The sequence below is a fragment of the Cetorhinus maximus genome, chromosome 1 (genome assembly GCF_964194155.1).
Source record: "Cetorhinus maximus chromosome 1, sCetMax3.hap1.1, whole genome shotgun sequence".
Taxonomy (NCBI): domain Eukaryota; kingdom Metazoa; phylum Chordata; class Chondrichthyes; order Lamniformes; family Cetorhinidae; genus Cetorhinus; species Cetorhinus maximus.
Window position 1 is genome coordinate 116,845,114 of NC_135879.1, and position 10,422 is coordinate 116,855,535.

The 10,422-nt window shown below is 39.6% G+C and overlaps 1 long non-coding RNA gene across 1 annotated transcript; it reads left to right on the forward strand.

Annotated features, from left to right (window-relative positions):
* LOC144687116 (uncharacterized) lies at nt 1-8,324 on the forward strand. The gene is made up of 3 exons (XR_013578083.1): nt 1-79; nt 1,762-1,829; nt 8,225-8,324. It is a non-coding gene; the product is annotated as an uncharacterized LOC144687116 (long non-coding RNA).
* Nucleotides 8,325-10,422: the final 2,098 nt, after the last annotated feature.

Here is a 10,422-nt window from a genome sequence, read left to right on the forward strand (position 1 = left end):
TTGCCAGAAAACACTCGCAAGCAATTTCAGTCTCAGTTTGAGAAATTGGTGATCTTAGATTACATCATTAGGAATACAGGTAAATATCAATTCTCTTTTCCAAGTAAGATTGTAAACTTTGTGCAGAGAAATCTATTGGCCCTGGAAAATGTTTTTGCCATTGAAGTTAGGTTTGTGTTTATTTTTCTTTGTCCTCTAATTTTGATTGCACTTGCCTTGCCTTTAGAGGTAGAAAATTAGAATTTAAAAGAAAGTCTCTCCTCCCAATTTACCCCCTCTCCCAATTCAAGCATATTAATTTAGTAGCTATTGTCAATGCATTCGGTGCACTGAGCCTGCTTCACATATCTAGTGAACTGGAAATGATACGAATGAGAATATGGCAGCATGAAAACAGTTGAAAGACCAAGTGACAAAACCTGGAATTTTCAATGCAGACAATGATGAATGCACAGTGGCAATCAGTGTTATAACAAACTTATAATTCACAAAATATAACTTCTGCATTTACAGCCATGATAACTAATTGACTTGCTAGGATACCTCTAGCAGTATTCGGTATCAACCATGCATGGCGAGATTGGGTTGATGTATAAACCAGATTAGGTAGAGGTAACAGAGCGCTCTGCCCTGAAGGCTGTCAGTGGGCCAGTTGGGTTTTCTGATTATTGTTTTTCTGGTGCTGGCCTGCAAATTAACACAGTTACTGAATTCGGTTTTACAGCTTGCCATTTTTGGATTTGAAATATTACCCTTTGGATTGCTAGCCCAGTACAATAAACACTTTTGTACCCAGTGTAAATACTTCCATACCCAGTGTATCCCTAGTAGACGTTTGCTTTCTAGAAGATGTTTAGGAAGTAAACTTAATAGAGAACCACACAGTAAAAGATACTAACATAACATAAAGAGCTCTTTCGCCCTGTTACCTTCCCAAAAGTGGCTAAGTACTTTAAAAGAACCATAAAATATCTTGGGCTATTGGTACATAAATGTCATTTTGTAGCTAAATTAATGAAATTGGATATAACCAAGTGAAAACATTAAAATATAGGAAGAGAATGAATTGGATATAGAAGATTAAGGAATGATTTAATTGAGATTTTAAGACGATTAAACATTTTGATGGAGTAGATGGAAGTGAACTTTTGATCCTGATTTAGGGAGTCCAGAACCAGGGACATAAAATTGGAGTTAGACTGTTCAGGGACCGTATCAGGAAACTTCTTTACACAGTGGCAGAAATCTGAAATGAGATCAGCCGTGATTGTATTGAATGGTGAGGCAGGCTCGAGGGGCTGAATTTGCCTATTCCTGCTTCTAGTTATGTTCTTATGAAACACTTCATTCAGCTGTTGAGGCTTTGTCAGTTGACAATTTCAAAACTGAGTGATTGGTTCCATGTTCCTTAATGCCCCCTACTTAAAAACCTAAGTCAGGAGATAGAGTTTAGAAGCAGATCAGCCATTATAATGAAGAGATTAGGTAGATAATGTCAATTTCTGATTCTCTGTTCAGCTGGTTGTTTTAAATGAATTGGCAATTTGAAATTGACTGTAATGCAGCTAAGAGAAATGTTGAAAGGTTAACATTAAAATTCATGCAAATGACTACAAGAAACTTTGGTCAGATTGAACAACCAAGAACCCTGAAGGCAATACATATAGAAAGGGAAATTGTGGTTAATATTTTAGGAGATTCATAAACATAAGAATTAGATCCCAGAGTATTTGACTTCTCTTTCCTTCCATCGTTCCACAGATAGAGGAAATGATAACTGGCTAATGAAATATGAAAAGCCAGAAGCCAGAAAAGAGCCTTCTGATGAGGTTGGTGCTGGAAATTCTCATTAAATACAGAGATCTTTCTGTAAAGTGTAACAAAACTCAAAGGAGTAAAAAATTGCAACTGTGTACCTTGCTTTATCTGTTAAAATTTAATGTTAACATTTGTCAATGAAACAATGCAAACACATTTTAAAAAATGTTATAAAAAGAATAGTTTGTATGAAATTGTCTTCCCAAAACACTAGGGAAGAAGCATAAATATTTTGTATGCCATAACGTGACTACCTGGGGCAGGATTTTTCGGGTGGCAGGGTTTCCCACCCTGCCACCCAAAGGGCCAGTGGGAGATGCACCTCCACTGACCACAGTGGCCCCACGTCCATTTATGCTCCAAGGGGCATTAATCAGCTGAAGCCGGGTCAATGGCGGGGTGGGAGCACTGGCAGGGGGCAGACCTTTGGGGTTGGGGGGGATGGTTGGTGGGTGGGTGCCCGATGTGGAAAGAGGGTCCTTTAAGGGAGTGCGACCTGCTGGGCTTCCCCCTACCCCTGAAACCCTCCTGCCAGCCTCAATTTTGAGGCTGGGCGGAAAGCAGCCCTTAAGTGGCACAGGTAGAGGGTGTGCGACGGGAAGGCCACCCAGGGAATTTTACAGGAACCCCTGTCTGCAGACCTGGCGGGGGACCATAAAATTCTGCTTGTTAGATAGTTATTTCTGACTTTTATCTATGTTCAATTTGTATTGTAGAAAATAATGGCTAGCTTCACAGATCTAATAGCTCTGCAGTAGATATTGCTTCACCTTTTATAGCATTATTACTTTTGGTCAGTAAATCCTCCAAATCTCCACCATAAAGCATAGTTGGGTTGGTTCTTAATGGATCAACTTCAATCATTTCACCCCAATGGAAGCTTGCCTAGAAAACACAACCATCTCAGCTCTTGGTCTGCAACTATACATAATTAAAGACTTGCCATTTGTGTACATCTACATAGTGGGACCACTTCCCATGAACTTCATAGTGTTGCATGTAAGATGTCAGTCGCACAGCTCCAGTGAGCTGACTGACCATGGCACAGGAAGCCATTCAAGTGGGGGGAGGAAAAAGGAATGTAGTGGTCGTAGGGAACAGGATAGTGAAGGGAATTGATACTGTTCTCTGCAGCAGAGGGCAAGAATCCAGATGGCTGTGTTGCTTGCCCACTGCTAGGTTTTGGACATATGCTCTGGGTTGGAGAGGAACTTGCAGTGAAAGGGGGAGGATACAGTCATTGTGGTCCACGTAGGTACCAACAGCATGGGTAGAACAAGGAAAGAGGTTCTGCATAGCCTGTATGAGGAGCTAGGCACTAAATTAAAAAGCAAAACCTCAAAGGTTGTAATCTCTGGGGCATAGGACATATAAAATTAGAGAGATAAATGCGTGGCTGAAAGACCTGGTGTGAGAGAAGTGGGTTCTGGTTTGTAGGGCACTGGCACCAGAAGTGGGGCTGTACCGTTGGGACAGTCGACAGCTGAATCATGCTGGGACTGGTGTTCTAGCAAGCCGCATAACTAGGGAAGTAGATAGAAGGCATTAAACTAAATAGTGGGGGTAAGAGACCAAATTTGGGAAGATGTGTTAAAGCAAAGAATAAAGACAAGGCAAGAGAGAGGTATTAATGTGGAAAATGATAAACAGACCATGACAGAAAGGGACAGAGTACAAATCTAAGAATAAATCACAAATAATAAAAGGACAAAACTAAAGGCTCTATCTGAATGCACATAGCATTTGAAATAAAGCAGATGAACTTACGGTGCTAATAGAAATAAATATGTACAATCTGGTAACTATTACAGAGACACGGCTGCAGGATGACCTGAATATTGAAGTGTACATGGCATTTGGGAAGGACAGGAAGCTGGAAAAGGTGGAGGGGTGGCTGTGTTAATTAATGATGGTATTAGCACAATAGAGAGAGAGAACCTAAGTTCAGACCAGGGTGTAGAAGCGGTTTGGGTAGAGATGAAAAATGCTAGCCAATAAGTCACTTATGGGAGTGGTGTACAGGACCCTAACAGTAACCATATGGTAGGACAGGAAACAATGAGAGCTTGTCAGAAAAGTACAGCGATAATCATGGGGGGTTTTAATTTACATATAGACTGGAAAAACCAGATGGACAAAGGTAGCCTAGATGAGGAATTCATAGAATGTTTTTGGGCTAGTTTCTTAGAACAGTAAGTTCTGGTGCCAACCAGAGAGCAGGCTATACTGGTATCGTGCAACGAGATAGGTTTGATTAATGACCTCATAGTGAATGTGCCCCGAGCAGTGATCATAATATGATTGAATTTTACGTTGTTTGAGGGAAATAACAGTGGGCCCAAGGCTATTTTAAACTTAAATAAGGGCAATTATGAGGGCATGAAAGCAGAGCTAGCAAAAGTGAACTGGCAGACTAGTTTAAGGGATAGGTCCATAGTGATGCAGTGGCAGACATTTAAGGGGATATTTCAAAATGCACAGTATAGATACATTCCGATAAGAAAGAAAAAGGGAGGACCCACTATCTGTGGTTGGCTAAAATTAAAGATGGCATCAAACTTGAAGAAAAAGCATATAATTGCACAAAATTGGGTGGCAGATCAGAATATTGGACAGGATATGAACAACAGCAAAAAATGATTAAAAGAATGAAAGGGAAGGAAAATTAGAGCACTAGAGAAAGCAAGCTAGAAATATAAAGGCAGTAAGAGTATAGATATTTTAAAAAGAAACGAGTTAACAAAGTGATTGTTGATCCTATAGAAAGTGAGTCTGGGGAATCAATAATAGAAAATAAAGAGACAGCAGATTAATTGAACAGGTATTTTGCATCGGTCTTCACTTTAGCGGATACAAGTGACACCCCAAAAATTACTTTAAATCAGGAAATGGAAGCGAGGGAGGAACTCAAGAAAATTACAGACACCAGGGAAGTGGAACTGAGCAAATTGTTGGAACTCCAAGCTGACAAGTCCCCAGGTTCTGATGGATTTCATCCTAAGGCCTTAAAAGAAGTGGCTAGTGAGATAGGTGATGCATTGGTTTTAATTTTCCAAAATTCCCTAGATTTGGGAAGATTGGAAAATAGTGAATGTAACCCCTTTATTCAAAAAGGGAGACAGCCCAAAAGCAGGAAACTACAGGCCAGTTAGCTTAACATCTGTCATAGGGAAAATGTTAGGAGCTATTATTAAAGACATTATAACAGGGCATTTGGAAAAAATCAAAGTAATCAGGCAGAGTCAGCATGGTTTTATGAAAGAGAAATCATGTTTAACCAATTTGTTGGAGTTCTTTGAAGAAGTAACATCTGCTGTGGATAAATGGGAACCGGTGAATGTTCTGTACTAAGATTCCCAGAAGACGTTTGATAAAGTGCCACATCAAAGGCTATTGCAAAAAATAAAAGCTCAGGTAGTGGGTAACATATTAGCACGTCATGGTTGCTAATTTGCTGATGACACAAATGTGAAGAGGACAGGAAGAGGCTACAAAGGGATATAGATGGGTTAAGTGAGTGGGCAAAGACCTGGCAAATGGAGTAGAACATGTGAAAGTGTGAAATTGTCCATTTTGGCAGGAAGAATAAAAAAGCTTATCTAAATGGTGAGAGATTGCAGAGCTCTGAGATGCAGATGGATCCAGGTGTCCTTGTGCACGAATTGCAAAAGGTTAATATGCAGGTATAGCAAGTAATTTGGAAAGACAATAGAATGTTTATTGCAAGGAATATTGAATACAGAAGTAGGGAGGTTATGCTTTAGTTATGTAAGGCATTGGTGAGACAACATCATCAATACCATGTTCAGTATTCGTCTCCTTATTTAAGGAAGGATGTAAATGCATTGGAAGCAGTTCAGGGAAAGTTTACTAATATCTGGAATGAGCGGGTTGTCTTGTGAGGAAAGGTTGGACAGGCTAGGTTTGTATACGCTTGCATTTAGATAAGTAAAAACCGACTTGACTGAAACATAAGATCCTGAGGGGTCTTGACAGGATGGATGTGGCAAGGATGTTTCCCTTTGTTGGAGAATCCACTGTTTAAAAATAAGAGGTTGTCCCTTTAAGACAGAAATGAGGAGAATTTTTTTTGTGTGTTTTATGAGCCTTTGGTACTCTTTCCCCAAGAGGCAGTGGAAGCAGAGTCTTGTTGGCTCAAATATCAACTATCAGTAATACCAGGGTACAGTACAACAGCAATAACTTGTACAGGTAGAGTGCCTCAAAATAATCAATCTTGGACCGCGTCTGTACCAGATTTCAGATCTTGCCGGTTTTCAGGCCTGTCAGGTCAAGGGTCACTCAGTACAGGAAAAGCTAAGCACGCAAAGCCAATAACTAGTCACAATAACATTGTGCCAATGCAGCACTGAGTCCAACAAGCTGTTAAGGTATTTTACTAATCTAATAAAGATTCATGCATGGTAGCTTTTTTAAAAAAAAAAGTCCGACTTTTGGACATTGCTGGTTTTCGGATAGCCAATTTGAGTCACTAATGTTTATAAGGTGCCTTTAACATAGTAAAATGTGCCAAATGTGCTTCATAGGAGCATTATCAAATAAAATTTGAGACCGAGCCACATGAGATTTTAGGGCAGATGAGCAATAGGTCAAAGAGGAGGTTTTAAAGGCATCCTTTTTTTATTCATTCATGGGATGTGGGCATTGCTGGCTAGGCGTAATTCCATCCCTAAGTGCCCTTGTTCAGAGGGCATTTAAGAGTCAACCACATTGCTGTGGGTCTGGAGTCACATGTAGGCCAGACCAGGTAAGGACAGCAGATTCCTTCCCTAAAGGACATTAGTGAACCAGATGGGTTTTAACAACAATGGTTTTCATGGTCATCACTAGACTTTTGATTCCAGATGTTTATTAAATTCAAATTCTGCCATCTGCCGTGGTGGGATTTGAGCCTAGGACCCCAGAGCATTACCCTGGATCTCTGGATTGCTAATCCAGCAACAATACCACTATGCCATCATCTCCCTTTTAAACAAAGTAGTGGTTTAGGTTGGGAATTTCAGTGCTTTAGAGCCTAGGCAGCTGAAAGCACAGCCACTGATGGAACAGTTGAAAGCACTGATGCTCAGGAGGCTAGAATTGTAGGAGTGCAGATATTGTAAGGTTGGAGGAGATTACTGTTGGGGTCAAGGCCATGGAGGGATTTGGGAATTTTAAAATCAAGGCAGTACTTAACCCGGAGCTGATGTAGATTGGTGAGCACAGGAGTGCTGGCTGGACAGACTTGGAGAAATTGAGGACCCAGGCAGCTGAGTTTCGGATGGAAGGTGAGCCAGGAGTGCGTTGGAATAGATAAGTCTAGAAGCAGCAACCATAGATGAGGGTTTCAGCAGCAGATAAGCTGAGGCAGACTGGGTGATGTTGTGGAGTGGAATGACAGCCATATTTGTGCAGACTGTGATCACAAGCCCATCTTGTGGTTAAATATACTAAGGTTGCAAACGATGTAGTTCAGCCTCAGACAGATCTTCCATCATCTCCGCCTCTCCTCATCCACCACCACTACTCTACGCTTGCTGCCCACCCTGACAAAATATAAACTGATACACGAGAGACCCCTAAAATACCTAAAATAATTGCCTAGCTTTGATTCTATTCTTGTTAATTAATAGAGAAAATGGTAAATATTCTTACTTAATCTTTACTGCACCAAACCTTCCTGGGTTTGAATCTTATGATTGGATCTCATGATTTAAGTTGGCAAAATTAAAAACGAGCAATGGCATTCGCTTATCTTAGTTATGGGTAGGTTTTGAACTATGTAAAATATATATTTTGTAAATCAGTATTAAGGCTTGAATTACATGCATGAACTAGTCAGGTGATTAATTTGGTAGATTTCTCATCCTTGTTTTTAAATCTCTCCATGTCCTTACCCCTGTTTGACCTGTTATTTAACAACCTGCAAATCTCGAAGGATCTAAGCTTGGATGACTAACACCATTTCTTGCTCATTCTTTGTCAGTTCACGTTTCTCCAGCACTCTCCATAAACTTGGTCAAAAACTTTGTTGGATTGATATATAAAAACTAAATTAATTTAGCCTTTTTCTTCACCATGTTTGTTTTTTACTCCATTCCACTGAAGGTTGACCCATATTAGTTCATAGACCCATGCAAGCCTCTCTGATGATGGCTTTCCTAATGTAAATAAATGTATTAGACATTCATGCCTTGGAATGTGAGGGCCGTGAAGATCTGGGGTCTGATGAATTAGTTGAGCACTTCTGGGATGGCGGTGCAGTTGGCCTTAATATGATAACTAGACACTATATTTTCTTTTATTTAATGGGCATTAATATAATTACCTATGAAGTGGATTTCTTAAACACTACTACTATGCAAAAAGTTTGTTATAAAGTTTAAAAACCTATTCTACTTAATAGGACTCTGAATGGACACATTGCAAAGAACCTGTCATTAAAATTGCAGCAATCGACAATGGATTAGCTTTTCCATTTAAACATCCTGATGAGTGGAGAGCCTGTAAGTACATTTAGTTGTAAGGGCTATTTTACTTATTTGCATGATTCTCAGTTTAGATTAAAACATTTTCTGAAGTCTTGTATCCTGTTTAGTATCCTAATCTTACTCCATTCTACTTTATACATTTTGGCTTGAATATATATTTTTCTACTTGTGAAATGTTTTTTGGTATTACCATTGTATTAGATCAGTAATGAGAATGCTGCATAATCTAAGCAGCATCCACAGTTTACCATATGTGAACTTTTGACAGTTTCACCTGATGTGGAATGGAAACCAAATAGCAGAAAACTATAAGCACTAAACTAATGACCAGTCAGCAAGATCTACTAAAAAATCAAAAGCTATCTATCAAACCAGTATTTTTGAAAAACCTTCTCAACTCAAATACTCAGGGTTCAAAATAAAATAGCCTGCAAAATTATATTTTGACAATAAAATCAGATGAAGTTATAAAATTATCTTTCGTGCGTAAGTACTTTTCTTTTTTATTCAGAGCTTTTGGTGTCACTCAGATACCTGGGCATACTTTAACCTACTGGGATTTGTTCATCAAAGCCCCTGATTTTGGTGATCAAATAAAATTTGCATTTTTATTGGAATATATAGTCATTTATGGCACAGAAGGAGGCTATTGGGCCCATCAGGTCCATGCTGGCTCCCCATGGAGCAGTAGTCATTTTCACTCTTCGCTTGATTCCTGTAACCCTGCAAGTTTATTCTCTTTAAGTGCCCATCCAGTTTCCTTTTGAACTCATTGTTTTTGCTTCCACCACTCTTGTGGGCCACAAATTCCAGATCATTATCATATTGTTTAAAAGGAAGTTCTTCCTCACATTTCCCCCTACATCTCTCGCCCATATTCCTAGTTGTGTCCCCTAGTTCCTGTACCATCGGCTAATGGGAAGAGTTTTTCCTTGTCTGCCTTATCAAAGCCTGTCATAATCTTGTAGACCCTTATCAAATCTCCCCTCAATCTCCTAAGCTCCAAGGAGAACTACCCCAGCTTTACCAAACCAACTTTGTAACTAAAAGCCCCCATCCCTGGAACCATTCTGGTAAATCTCTTCTGCACCCTCCCAAGGGCCAATCATGTTTTTCCTAAAATATGATGACCAGAACTGAACTCAATCCTCTAGTTGGGACCTAACTAGAGCTTTATAAAGGTTCAGCATAGCTTACCTGCTTTTGTACTCAGTGCCTCTATTTATGAAACCCAAGATCCCATATGCTTTGCTAACCACCCTCTCAATATGTCCTGCCACCTTCAAAAATCAATGCACATGCACATCAGGTTCCTCTGTTCCTGCACACTTTCAGAATTCTACCATTAACTCTAGATTGCCTTTCCCCATCTCTTTGCCAAAGTATGTCACCTCATACTTCAATGTAATAAATTCTATCTGCCACTTGCCTGCGTATTCAGCTAACCTACTTATGTCCTCTTGCAGGTGGTTTGTATCTTCCTCATTGTTTGCCACTCCGGCATATCATAACAGGAATTGAAATGTTACTCTATTTCAAAATCCAATTTGCTTATATATAGCAAAAAAAGGAATAAAGGAGAAACTCCTTTTGTAATTCCTTCTAACCATGTTCTCGCCCCAGGCATAGTTGTACCAGACCTGAGCCAGCTTCAAAATGGGAGAAGTTTGACAAATGAAGACTTTCCATATTAATGTGGAAAATCATTTATTGAGCTTTTTTTCCTGTTCTAAAAAGTAACATTTTCTCTGTGACCTGGAGAGCATATTTAAATTGATTCTGTGCTTTGTAAAGCAGCAGGTGAAAATGGTTTCAGTGGGAATACAGTTTTAATAGTCTATCAATTGGGGCAGTAGTAAAAGCAGTCTGGCAAAGGCTGAGTTGTTCAGAGTCGGATTGGGGACATGACAAGACCAGGGAAAAAGTGGGATGAAGTAAGCTGCTGAATTTTGGTGGACCTCAGGCCTACTTTAGATATGTGAATAGAGAGTTGGCAGGATTCCAACCAAATATGTATATGGCAGTTGTAGACAAGTATAGTTTGTACATAATGTTACAGGGCATATGTGAGATATCTACAGGAAATGTGTGCATCCAGTGTTTTTAATCTGTG